The sequence below is a fragment of the Miniopterus natalensis genome, chromosome 12, assembly GCF_054644295.1.
Source record: "Miniopterus natalensis isolate mMinNat1 chromosome 12, mMinNat1.hap1, whole genome shotgun sequence".
NCBI classification, from domain to species: Eukaryota; Metazoa; Chordata; class Mammalia; order Chiroptera; family Miniopteridae; genus Miniopterus; species Miniopterus natalensis.
The window spans coordinates 16,701,870-16,713,543 of NC_142092.1; the positions used below are offsets into that span (position 1 = coordinate 16,701,870).

The 11,674-nt window shown below is 43.1% G+C and overlaps 1 pseudogene; it reads right to left on the reverse strand.

Moving 5' to 3' along the window:
- Positions 1-9,846: 9,846 nt before the first annotated feature.
- On the reverse strand, positions 9,847-10,154 carry LOC107533888 (large ribosomal subunit protein eL36 pseudogene; annotated as a pseudogene).
- Positions 10,155-11,674: the final 1,520 nt, after the last annotated feature.

Here is an 11,674-nt window from a genome sequence, read left to right on the forward strand (position 1 = left end):
ATAACCATAGGTTTTGAACAAATTTCCTTACATTTTTCATACAAAAAAATCATAAATATCTGTATGCTATTGAAATTTAACTTTGTATGATGCTTAAACCACTATTTGGGGAAATAATAAAATAAGTCTTTACCATGTATGAAAGAAATTTTAACAAATACAAAATATTTTCTGATTAGCATCTAGCTTATAATAAATTTTCAAAAAAGCTGAAGGCAACAATGCCTTCATCAGGATGCACTGAGAACTATATAGTTACGTCCTGCTTTTTGTATAAACTGAGATGCTCACATGCTTCCCCTTAGAACAGGCAATGTGCTATGCATAACATAGTTGTACATTATCTTTGCGGTTGCGTTGAGTTTTATTTTTTATTATTTAAAATTGTAGTTATAAAAATTTTCAGTATAGTACAGTACATATACTGTGAGGCGCGTGCTAAAGTGAATAAGCGAGTTTCCATGCTGACCCACTCAATGCTATTCAGAGATCAATTGGCTTAGCACTTTCTCATATCCTTAGGTGCATTTAGATTGTCAGAGTTAACCTTCTGCGTTTAAAAAAAAAAAACTAAAAAACTAAAAAACAAAATACATGTATATACTTAAAAAAAAAAAAAATAAGGTTTCCCTGGCGGGAAAACAGCATCTACATGCTTCTTTCCTATACTACTGTAGCAAACTGAGGCATTGATGAGAGGGCATGCAAATTGTGCTTCACTTTACAGTGTTTATCAGAGCACTTAATAAAATGTAAGGCTGGTATTTATTTGAAGTTGTACAGTATGACTTAATTCACATCTGTTGGAATAGAAAATATATTCTGTTGAGTATTTAAGAGGCTGTACATGTTTTCTTTTGTGTTTGGATTCTTTGTACTTTTTCATGTTCAGTACATCAATAAACAAAGTTGAAGGGAAAGAACAGTGTGACGAGTAGGTCTTTCTGCACGTTTTGGGGGCTCCTGTGCTCAGGCTGGTCAGCTTGCTCTCTTGAGCTTGAAGAGGTTCCCTCCGAGCCCTAGCTGGAAGCGTTGTCTGACGTAAGGACCCCTGAAGGCGCGCTGATTGAACTGGCATGTGCACAAACACATTTCTGAATGACGCCTTCTGCTTGGTTGGCTTTCAAATATTCCTTGATGAGGAGTTTTTATAGGGATACTTGCTTTCATGGGCTCGTTGGAAAGTTTGGGCCATTGGATGCTGACATCATTCTGTAGCTCTGATTGAGTAACCAACTTTTCTTTTTTCCTTTACCAAGGAGTTGTCCTCACACATTTATTTGAGCAAAAGAAAAACCAAATAGGAGGAAGGTAACTTATTTTGCTTCCACAGGCGAGATGTGGTTTAACCGTGAGATTAACTGTTGGTGTGTGAAATTGATATTTGTTGTCCAAATGCCGGATTGTCAGGAGGCGCTTATCTAAAATCAGAAACTTGGTTTCCATGAGATTAGGGCTCATGTGTGTAGCATGTGTGTACAAATCGTGAACTGTGCCAGCCCTGTGTTTCACATGCGTGTTCCATTCTTGTAGCACGCCCCAGGCAGACCTGTGGAGGGGCAAGAATATTTCCTGCTGATCTTTTATGCAAAGATTCTATTTCTGCAGAACTTCAGAAAATATAATATATACAATTGAAGTTCTTTTTTATTTTCTGTTTCCTTTTTTTAAAAAAAGTATACTAAATGGGCTCTTCTCGTTTAATTGTATCTGTCAGCTTTTTCGGTAAGAAGCCATTCTGAAAAGGAATTGTCCCGAATTCACAACTTAGCAGCCAGGAGCGCAGCCGAGCCACAAGACGATTCCTTTTCTTCCAACTTGCAATTAATCTCTGATCGCCGTGCGCCCTTTTTAGTTGTGTGACTGTAATACTCTGACTTGGTGATGCGGGACACCCTCCCTCACCGCTGTCCTCTTGCCCGCCTAGCAGTGTTTTGACTCGTTTGCACGTCAGCGGCTCATATTTGAGCAGATAGTGGAAAAATTCTAAGTGAAGGCGGCTGAAACTGCTGGACTCGAGGTACCTTTTTTCCCTTAAAATCCGTTCTCACCTAACGATCATCTAGGCCATCACAGTTCAGTGGTAGAGTAGCCAGCATAAATTTTATAATCTTAACGGCGTTTTACATTATTTTAATCTTACTCGAGGAACAGGGTTTGCAATTTCACATTCCCCTTTTTTAAAATAATAAACAGATTGCAAGAATCCTACCCTTTATAAGAGGGTCAAAAAATGTAGTGGGAACTTGTAACTTCCTGATCCAAGGGAATAGGAATATGAAAATACATGGTTTTAACAATAAGTGTGTTGAGATTTTAATACACTTCTAGAACAGTATGCACATATCTTTTATTGGGTAGAAGATACAAAAAAAAAAAAGAGGCAGTGGTTTAAATTGTAACGGAAATTATTGTTTGAAGAACACTTAAAGCAACATTTATTGCAATGAATGGTTTCTGTACTTATTTTTTACTATTCTGTGTATTCTTTCTGTGAAAATTCCCCGAAGCTGGCTCAGTCCCCTTCAGATTGGAAGGACTGAAACAGCTGCATCCATACAGGCAGCCCGCAGTCGCCTTTCCAGAATTCTGGTTCGCAGAAATAAACGGAAGTATTTGTGGTTGTTCGGCCCAGGCTTATTGGTTGATCATGTACTGTGCTGTGCCCGGGTCTGTGCAAGTGAGCAGAATGTGGCTCTTAATCTTCTTGGAAACTGTCACCCAGGAGGGAAGACAGACAAGCCCCCAGGCCATGGCTGCAGTGCCCTAGCGCTGGGAGGGAGAGCCCAGAAGCAGCGTCAGGATAACTTGCTGTGGTTTTTATAAACAAACCCAGTTCCAACTTGCAAAAGGGAGCCTGCCCTGCCCTTGCTTCCGCTTTTCCTTTTCTGGATTGATTATTAGCTCATATGTAAAAGTTTCAGTCTGACATCAGTATCATTTAGTTTAGTGAATTGTAGGATGCTCTTAGGTTCATTAAGTTGTCCAAATCCTTTCTGAGGCAAAATAAAAGTTATATACCTTTAGACACTGTCTATCTGAATTAGTTGGGTTGATGGAGAACTCGGATGTTCTTGCTTTCTCAAAACAATCTATGGAGCGATAATTTGCAAAGCACTACTTATGGTAAGATACCCTGAATATTAAAAGTATGCTGACTGGCTTTATTCTACTTTGAATTAAGACATGTCACAGTCTTAGGGCCTCAAATTCAACATTAACATTACTTTTAGTTTAAGTAACTAAAGATGATAGATTAAGATGTAGTAGTTGATACTAACCCCCAGAAACACTCATGGATGTTACGTTTTCAAATACCTGATAGCAAGCAAGCGCGAACCTCTGCTGTGTACAGTGCCTGAAAAGAGCAGACATGAGTGTGTGGAAGATTCATGTGCCTCTCGGTCCTCAAGCAGCTGGGCTTTGCTCCACATCTGTCCAGGTTTGCAAGTAACTATCCAGTGCAAAGCAAGTCAGTGCCGTGTACAAAGTATATTAAAAATAAAAGGAGAGAGAGTGTGAGAGTGTGTGCGTGTGCGTGTGTGTGCGTGTGTGTGTGTGTGTGTTGGTGGGGAGAGGGATTAGTGGGGCGGGGGGATTGGGAAACCACACAGGAGTTATGGCAGGTGGACTGGGCCATTAAGAGTAGCTGGGATTTAAGAGATTGAGGGAAGGGATTGAAGAAGGGAACACTGGTCAAAGACATGTTCCCTAGGGTAACCCTATGTCAGCATGGGTCAACATTTAATACAGACCTGAGTTCATTAAACACTGTGTCCAGGACTAGTTAGATCTCAGATTAGCCAGAAATTTGAGTTTATAATGAAATACAAAGTATCTAAACATCACAACATTGTTCTTGTTCCCTTGCCCATTTCTACTGTAACACTACAAACATTTGCTATGATAGATTGTGTGTGATTTTTGGAGTTGTATAGAACCTGCGAGGAAGGACATTGTCTTTTAAAGGAGACAGTTATCTGGAGCAGCGGGTTCAGAATATGAAGAAAGAGCAGACAAAAACAGAATCTCCCAGCAATTCAATGCTGGACCAGTGCATTTCTCTGAGTGTATACCTTTCAGACTCCATGATTTGACATTATAAAGTGACCCTTTTTTAGTATTTCTAGTGCCATAGTGCCTGGTTCACTTTTATGTTTTGATATATAGTTTATATTTTTCTTACCCATGTCACTCAAGTATCACCTTTATAGAAGGTAAGGAGAAAATGACAAAACCCAAATGTTTCTGGGATATTTCTAAGATGACACTTCAGTTTGGCAGCTTTTAATCTTTGTTTTAGAACCAACACACAGGTGAGGAAAACTATAGGAAAGAAAGCAGCCTACTTAAATAGCTCTTTGAGGAAAGGGCCCGTTGCTTTGCTTTTTTGCCTGAAGGGCCCTCCGGCCCACAGGTTGTTGGTGGCCGCAGGCGCTCTCTAACTCTGCTTCCCTCCCGAGAAGCCTCCCGTGCAGGGTCGGAAGCCGCCAGCCTCGCCGCGACATCCTCGAGGACAGCACAGAGCTGGCAGCCACCGCGGGGGAGCCGCCCTCTGGACGAAGCACGTGGTTGGGCAAGGTAGCTTTCTTCCTTGGATGGCACCGCAGTTGTGACAGAAGTGCGACACACCACGGCACACAGGTTGGGAAGCTCTGTGTCAAAGACTTTATTTTTTAAAAACTTCCCTTTCGGCAGTTCTCTTGCTGGATGTGCACCGAGCACCTGCTCTATCCCTGTTGCTGCACTGTCTTTCAGGGCTGGAGGTTTAGTTTCTATTTTTACTCTGGTGTTGAGCCGCAAGACACCTCAGGGGTCTTGTTCAGCACCTTGTTTGTGTAGATGTGAGGCGGCCCAGAGAAGTGAAGGTTCTCCAAGGTTCTCTTGCTAACACGAGGCCTGGCACTTGATCCCAGTTCTCCTGGCTCTCGGAACTCTGCCTTTTGTTGTTGTTAAAGTGCTAAAATAGATGCTGAATTAACTCACATTAACTGTGCCCCTTTGTGGGATCAGATTTTTTGAATCCTGCAGGATATGCAAGGCATATAGAAATTGAATAGAAGTAAGTGCATGTAGTATTTTATTTGACACATTTTATATAACTTACATCCTTGTGGATAATTTCAATCAATGATAACATAGTCACTGTAGAAAATTTATTAAGTACAAAAAGTACCGGTCAAAATCTACTTAGCCTTCCCCTGAAAAAAATACGCGATTACGCTGATACTTTTAAAGTCATGATGACATAGCTACTCATTTTTCATAAAGATTAAACACTAAATCTGTGGGTGTTTTCCCCTTGGTAAGGATGTTTTCACTTTTTTTGATTTATTTACATGAGTGTATGGAAAAGATTTTTTTAACAGACATAAAATAATGCATTTCTGATTGTGGTGTAAGACGTGGCACCTGCAGGCTGTCATCTGGTTTTTATTGTATGGATCGCTGCTGACGTTCTGTCAGGGAGGCGTAAAAATCAGGAATTCTGCTTGGTTTTCCCCTACAACTCCCTTCCTCCATGAAGACAAATTGAAGTCCAGAACCTAGGGCTGATGTCAGTTTGGTTTGTAAACTTGTAAGGAGCAGGAGCCTGGATGGAGGGAGAAGTATGAGCGATGCGTTCTCCTTGCAGACAAAGGACACGTAGATGGTCCAGAGTACTGATGAGTCAGCTGCTTCTCTCCTTTCTTTCCATAGCAGAAGGAAGTGCTCCCTCCCCAGACAGCAATGAGGCGAGGAAGACGGCCTATCCAGCTGTGGGTGAGTGACTTTTCCTCCTTACCTCGGGTCTCTGATTGCTGTGATCTCTCTTGCCAGGGCCTGGGTAAGTGCTGGCTCCTCCTTGCATGTGCTCAGAGGAGCTGATGGGAGACGAGCACTTTTCAAAGGATTGAGAGAGCTGAAGGCTGCTTGTTAGTGTCCACCTGGATCCTGCCCTGACATCACAGGCGGACCGTAAACAGCTCTCCTGAAAGCCCGCCAGCCTTTTTCCACCCCTTTCCTAACAATGAGACGTAGATTGGGCCTGTTCTCTATTCAAGCATCCTTGTGAGTAAATGTCTATTTTTACGGTAGAGCTGCACTTTAAAAATAGCTCCAATCAATGTGACTCCTTCCCCCCATATGCTATAAAGTTATATATGAGTTAAAATATCTGATTGCTTAAATTCTTCCAGACACAAGACACTTCCCTTTTTCTCTCTTTTTCTTTCCGGAGGTGGGGGTGGGTAGCCGAACAACGGGACGGCGAGGGGGGGGATTAGTTACAAAATAAGGACTTTCATTCTGGCCACCTCAACCCTGTTTGTTCTTTGAGACTTCTTTACCAGTATCAAGGCTTTAAAACCAAGATTTGAGATGCCTGACTGTTAAAAAATGTACTAGTAGTTGGCGGGTACAGTCTTCTTCCTGGAGCGACTGTTTATTTTTGTTGCTGAGAGCAATTAGCTAGAACAGTCACAGTTGCAGCTGTTAGTTAGATACTGAACGCTCCAGCGGAGGCCACAAAAGGCCCGCCGCACATTTAGAATCTGCGCGTGGATTGTTTTTCATGTGCTGCTTCTGGAGTCTACCGTGTTCGCAAGTTCGAGCGGGGGATCCGGAGCCAGATGAGATGTACAGTGGGACCCTCGGCACGCCGCCTGGATCAGTCACTTCAGCACCTTGCTTCCTGGAAGCCCGCATGGCTGTGGCCGTTCCGTGGGGAAAGGGCCTCCGCCTGTCCCTTCTCTCAATCCTCCCCGTGCAGACCTGGAGACGGCTCATCCCAAAACACTACCCTTTACTCTCAGCAGTTTGTTCTTTTCCTGTTTACACCTGTCCACTGCCCTTGACTTGTTGGGACTTTTGTGGGATACTCGGCATGTGTAGGTGCGAGGAGGAGATTCACAGGACACACCCCGGTGCCTATTGACTTCCAGGCGTAGGAAAGGGGGGCTTCTCACCGAGTGCTCTCCAGGGTGATGCCCGACCCTCCAGAAGCAGCAGCTCAGAGGAGGGGTTTGTTTCACTATTTTTATAGTGTCTGCACTTTTGCCTTTGGAAATGGTTCAGCTAGAGACGTACGTGTGTGTACGTATTTAAAAATCAGACTGCTTCAGACTTCGCAATAAGCTTTTCTTGTGCATTTCCTCATTTGGATCTCGCAGTAACCTGTGAGGCAGGGAATTGTCTCATCCCCATTTTGCAGAAGAGTAGATAGTCTCAGAGTTGGGGGGTAGCCAGCCACCTGCTCACTTTTTTGTACTATAACCAGTTACTTTGGTAAGTAAGAAAATATGTATTTTGTGTATTTTACTGCTAGCGTATTGAGCTGAAGCACTTGGCTGATGAACTTGGCTTTATGTGAAAGGCTGCTAGAGCTTGCTCTAATGCACGAGACCAGTTTATAGTGGCTTCTCAGTAGCGTGGAATCAGGATGTGTTACCTTGTTTATATTTGGAGGATTCATTTGGGAATCTTAGAGGGTTTTGGTAATCATCTTACAGTGGGAATCTGAAATGTACAATGGAAGTTTCCTGCTAGCTAGCATAAATTAAATAGAAGTCATTACAGTTTGATTAGATTTAGACACTTATATGAAGATATACTTAAAGCAGCCTTTCCAATGGCAGTTGATTGACCAGATGGCAATCTGTTTGTTCAGCCAGCTTGGATCTGTTCCTTAGTCAAGTAAAGTAGTTCTTTATCACTCCCCTTCCAATAAGATTTTTCATATAAAGGGAGATGAATGAACACTGGTGAATTAAAAATTAATTTGGTAATTTTAATGAAAATTTTCTGTATAAATTTTCTCTCTTTGGATGACTTTATTTTTAAGTGATACTATAGTCTCCTAAAAGTATCGTACTGTGAATTGAACACACAAAACATTCAGCAAAGTGCAAGACGTTGTTCCCTCTTCCCTTCTGAAGATTAAATATTTGTAAAATATGGATCATTGATGGCTGTCTTGGTATTTCAAACTCTCTGAGACAACTTCTTATGTTTTTAAACCTTTCGGAAACCCAACCTGTATATATTAGAGTACCACAAAATTAGAATTGAAGTGTGTCTCTTAGACACAGCTTTCTAATGCTCAGATTTAATTATAAGTACATTTGAAAGCAGTGTGTCAGCATAATCTTAGGTAAACTAATTGTATTAGCCTCAAAGTAAAGCATCGGAGCTTAGCCGAATCGTGTCTAAAGCAGATCGTGCAATACTTAAAAAATGTGCTGCCTTCCACAGCGGTTCAGATTTAGGTGTGTGTGGTACTCCCGTTGGAAGCTCGTTGATATAGATGCTTGAGGCTCAGCCCTAGATTCTGGTGCACGGCCTCTAGGGCAAGTCCAGGACGGGCTCTATAACAGGGAGGTTTTTCAGCCCAGGTAGAGACATGCGGTCTAGGGGTTAGAATGGGCTGTAGAGGGTGTAGAAATACGAGGTGTTCTACTCTATTTTCCTCTTCTGTTGTGTTCTCTTGACGTCCTGAGAAGGCTGTGGTTGTCTCTTCCTAAGTTAGGTTTCACCTGGAAAAATTGTCTTTGTTTGCATGTTTTGGGTCAGGTAACATGCTAACCAGCTTATATGCAGTATGTCAGTCGTAACATCACAGGAGAGGTACTCCAATGATCCCCGTATTACAGAGGAATAAAATGAGACTTAGTTTGAGAAGCCTGACCAAGGACCACAGGCAGCGAATCGTTGAGCCCAGCAGGCTGCCACGAGCCGTCTGACTCCAGAGCCCGCCATCTTCACGTCCCAGCATCCAGGATGGTTAACTGGGCAACCACATTGGAAATACTTGATTTTACCCTGAAATGAGGCAATTTGGTTTTACTGCTTTTAGTACATTTCCTCTTGGAAAAGAGCCCAGCTGGTATTTTTTGTTTGTTTCTGTGCAGTCTACAGAATATAGATGTGTCATTTCATGTTTTACCTCATATCCTAGACTGGGAAATTCCTTGGGAACAGGATCTTTCTGAGGTTGAGCTCAGTGTTCCTTCCCCTCTGTGTCCACCACAGTGCTTTGTGCATTGTAAGTGCCCAGAATCGTTGTGGACACGTAAAAGGGAAGCATGAAGTTTGAGGGGCTGCTGCTTACTCAGCATTAGGGCTGGTGTGGGACCTAGTTTATTCTTACATTTATTTTCTCTCTCTGGAAGTTAGTGCTCCTAATACTTGTGTTTCGTAGACATTTCTGGTTTGCTTGCTTGTTTTGAGGGTGAGTCAGGGTTGAAAATAATACCTGAGTTGTAAAATGATGATGCCAGCAAACTCATGGGAAAGGAATTACTGTGCCCAGGAGAAAGTGCCAGTCGACACACCAGGGACTTGCCACACCTTCTGTTTTTATTCTCGATAAGGCCTGCAAAGTGTGAATATTAGGGATATGAGCAGTTGATGTTTTTTTCTCTTGGACATGTATAAGCTGGTCCTATGTCTGAATGGTGTATGAGGCAGAACTGTGAAGAGAAATTGAACTGTTTTGGGCCTGTTTCTTGGTGTCCCATATGACCTGGTTTTTGTGTACATTTATCAATATAAGATTGTACAGCTTTTGCCGTTTTTATGGATGTATTAAGGTGTTAATAGCTAGAAAACTAACCTGGCCTCTCTGAATTTGCTCTATATAACAGAATATTTCCTGCTTAGAGTTTATAGCTTGGCTACTGGGATTTCTTGACCAAATCCAAGTCCTAAGAGAGCCATACAAGAATATCATGGTGTGAAATATAGTCTTAGTTCACGGTGCTGTGACAGAATACCATAGATTGGTAAGCTTATAAGCAATGGAAATTTATCTCTCCTTTTTTTTTTTCTCTTTTTTCTTGACAGGTTTTATTAGACATGGGATGGGGCTTAGTCCTTCCTGGCTGCTGCCTTCCTCATGGCTGCAAGGACGTTGCTCAGCTCCTCGGTTCTCCTCTTGGTAGGGATGTGTGTCCCCACCCTTTCCTTGGTGAATTTCAGGGCCCTCTTGTCCTTAGAGACCTTGAGCAGCTCCGTGGCACGCCGCCCGTAGGGGGCAAAGCCACACACCTCTGGGATCCTGTCCCCCGCGAACTTGGTGTGCTCGGCAAGGCGCCCGCGGTGGCTGTGCCTCTGCTCGCTCACGTTCTTGGCCACCTTGTGGGCCTTGTGGAGGCCCCGGCCATGGGGTAGCGCTGCTCAAGGGCTGCCTCGGCGGAAGCGGAAACTTCTCTCTTAGCTCTGAGATCAGGGGCCCGTCGCCATGGGGTTCTGGCGAGGGCCCCTCTGCCGCTTGCAGACTTCCAGCTTCTCCTGGTGACCTCCCATCGTGAAAAGATAGCAGCCTGCTCTCTGGCCACATCCCATGCCTGAGAGCCTGCCCTCGTGGCCTACTCACATCCCAAAGCTTCCACCTCCAAGTTCCGTCACACCGGGGATTAGAGTGCAACATGTGAAAATTGTGGGGGCGGGGTGACGGAAACATTTAGTCGGTGACATACAGTGTGGAGGTGTAGGGTGTGCCTGGGCAGATCTCTCTAACGCACTGTCACAGTCGTACACAACTGTCTTGTCATAACCGCTTTCTTCTGTCGAATGTCGCTGGGCGTTTCACATGGGTTATTGCAAATGGTCATGATAATTCTGAAAGATACATAATATTATCGCTGTTTTACAGATAGGAAAATCTGAGGCTTGGGCAGACCAGGCAGCCCCTGGTGGGCTAAAAATGTTTTAGCTTCTCTCATCACTGCTAAATAAAAGGTAAAGGAGAGTTCCCCGTCTCCAGGTAGGTAAACGATAAATGATGTACCTGAGGCGCCCCCATTTGCAGTTTCGCTTTCGGTGGTTCTAGTTATGGTCGGCTGAGGTTCAAAAATATTAAATGAAAAATTCCAGAAGTAAACAATTCATAGCTTTTAAATTGCCTGCCTTTCTGAGTAGCGTGATGAAATCTCAGGCCGTCCCACCCGGGATGGGAGTCCTCCCTTTGTTGGGCGTCTCCACGCTGTGGACGCTCCTCACCCATTAGTCACTTACTAATATCTTGGTTGTGGGATCAGCTGTCATGGCCCAGCCATGCTTGTGTTTAATCAATCCCTATTTTACTTACTTAAGGGCCCCGGAGCACCAGAGTAACGATGCTGGCAATTCAGACATGGTAAAGAGAAGCCGTAAAGTGAATAGGTGAGTATGGTACAATAAGGTATGTAGAAAGCAAGAGAGAGACACCATATTTTATATAACTTTTATTACAGTATATTGTTATAATTGCTTTATTTTATTATTAGTTATTGTTACTTGCTAATGTGCCTAATTTATAAATTAAGTATTATCATAGGTATGTATGTGTAGGAAAAAGTGTAGTATAAATAGGGTTTAGTATTTTCTGAGGTTTCAGGCACCCACTGGGGGGTCTTGGACCGTATCCCCCGTGGATAACGGGGGGCTACTGTATTTGGTCACTACCTTTGGGGGTGGAACTCAGATTATTCCTTTGTGTCTTGTGGTACATGCACCTCCAAGAGATCAGAAAGCTTGCAAACTTTAATGGAACCTAGTTCAAGTTAATATCTTACTTTTCCTGCCTTGAGAGACAGGAGAGCAGTTGTCCTCTTGGTGGTAAGATAGATACTCTGTTATCTCACCGCTTTCTGTGTGTAGAAAATTCTTATATCAGTAGCAGTTGCGGCTGTTTCTGTTTTGACTGTTTCCCGTT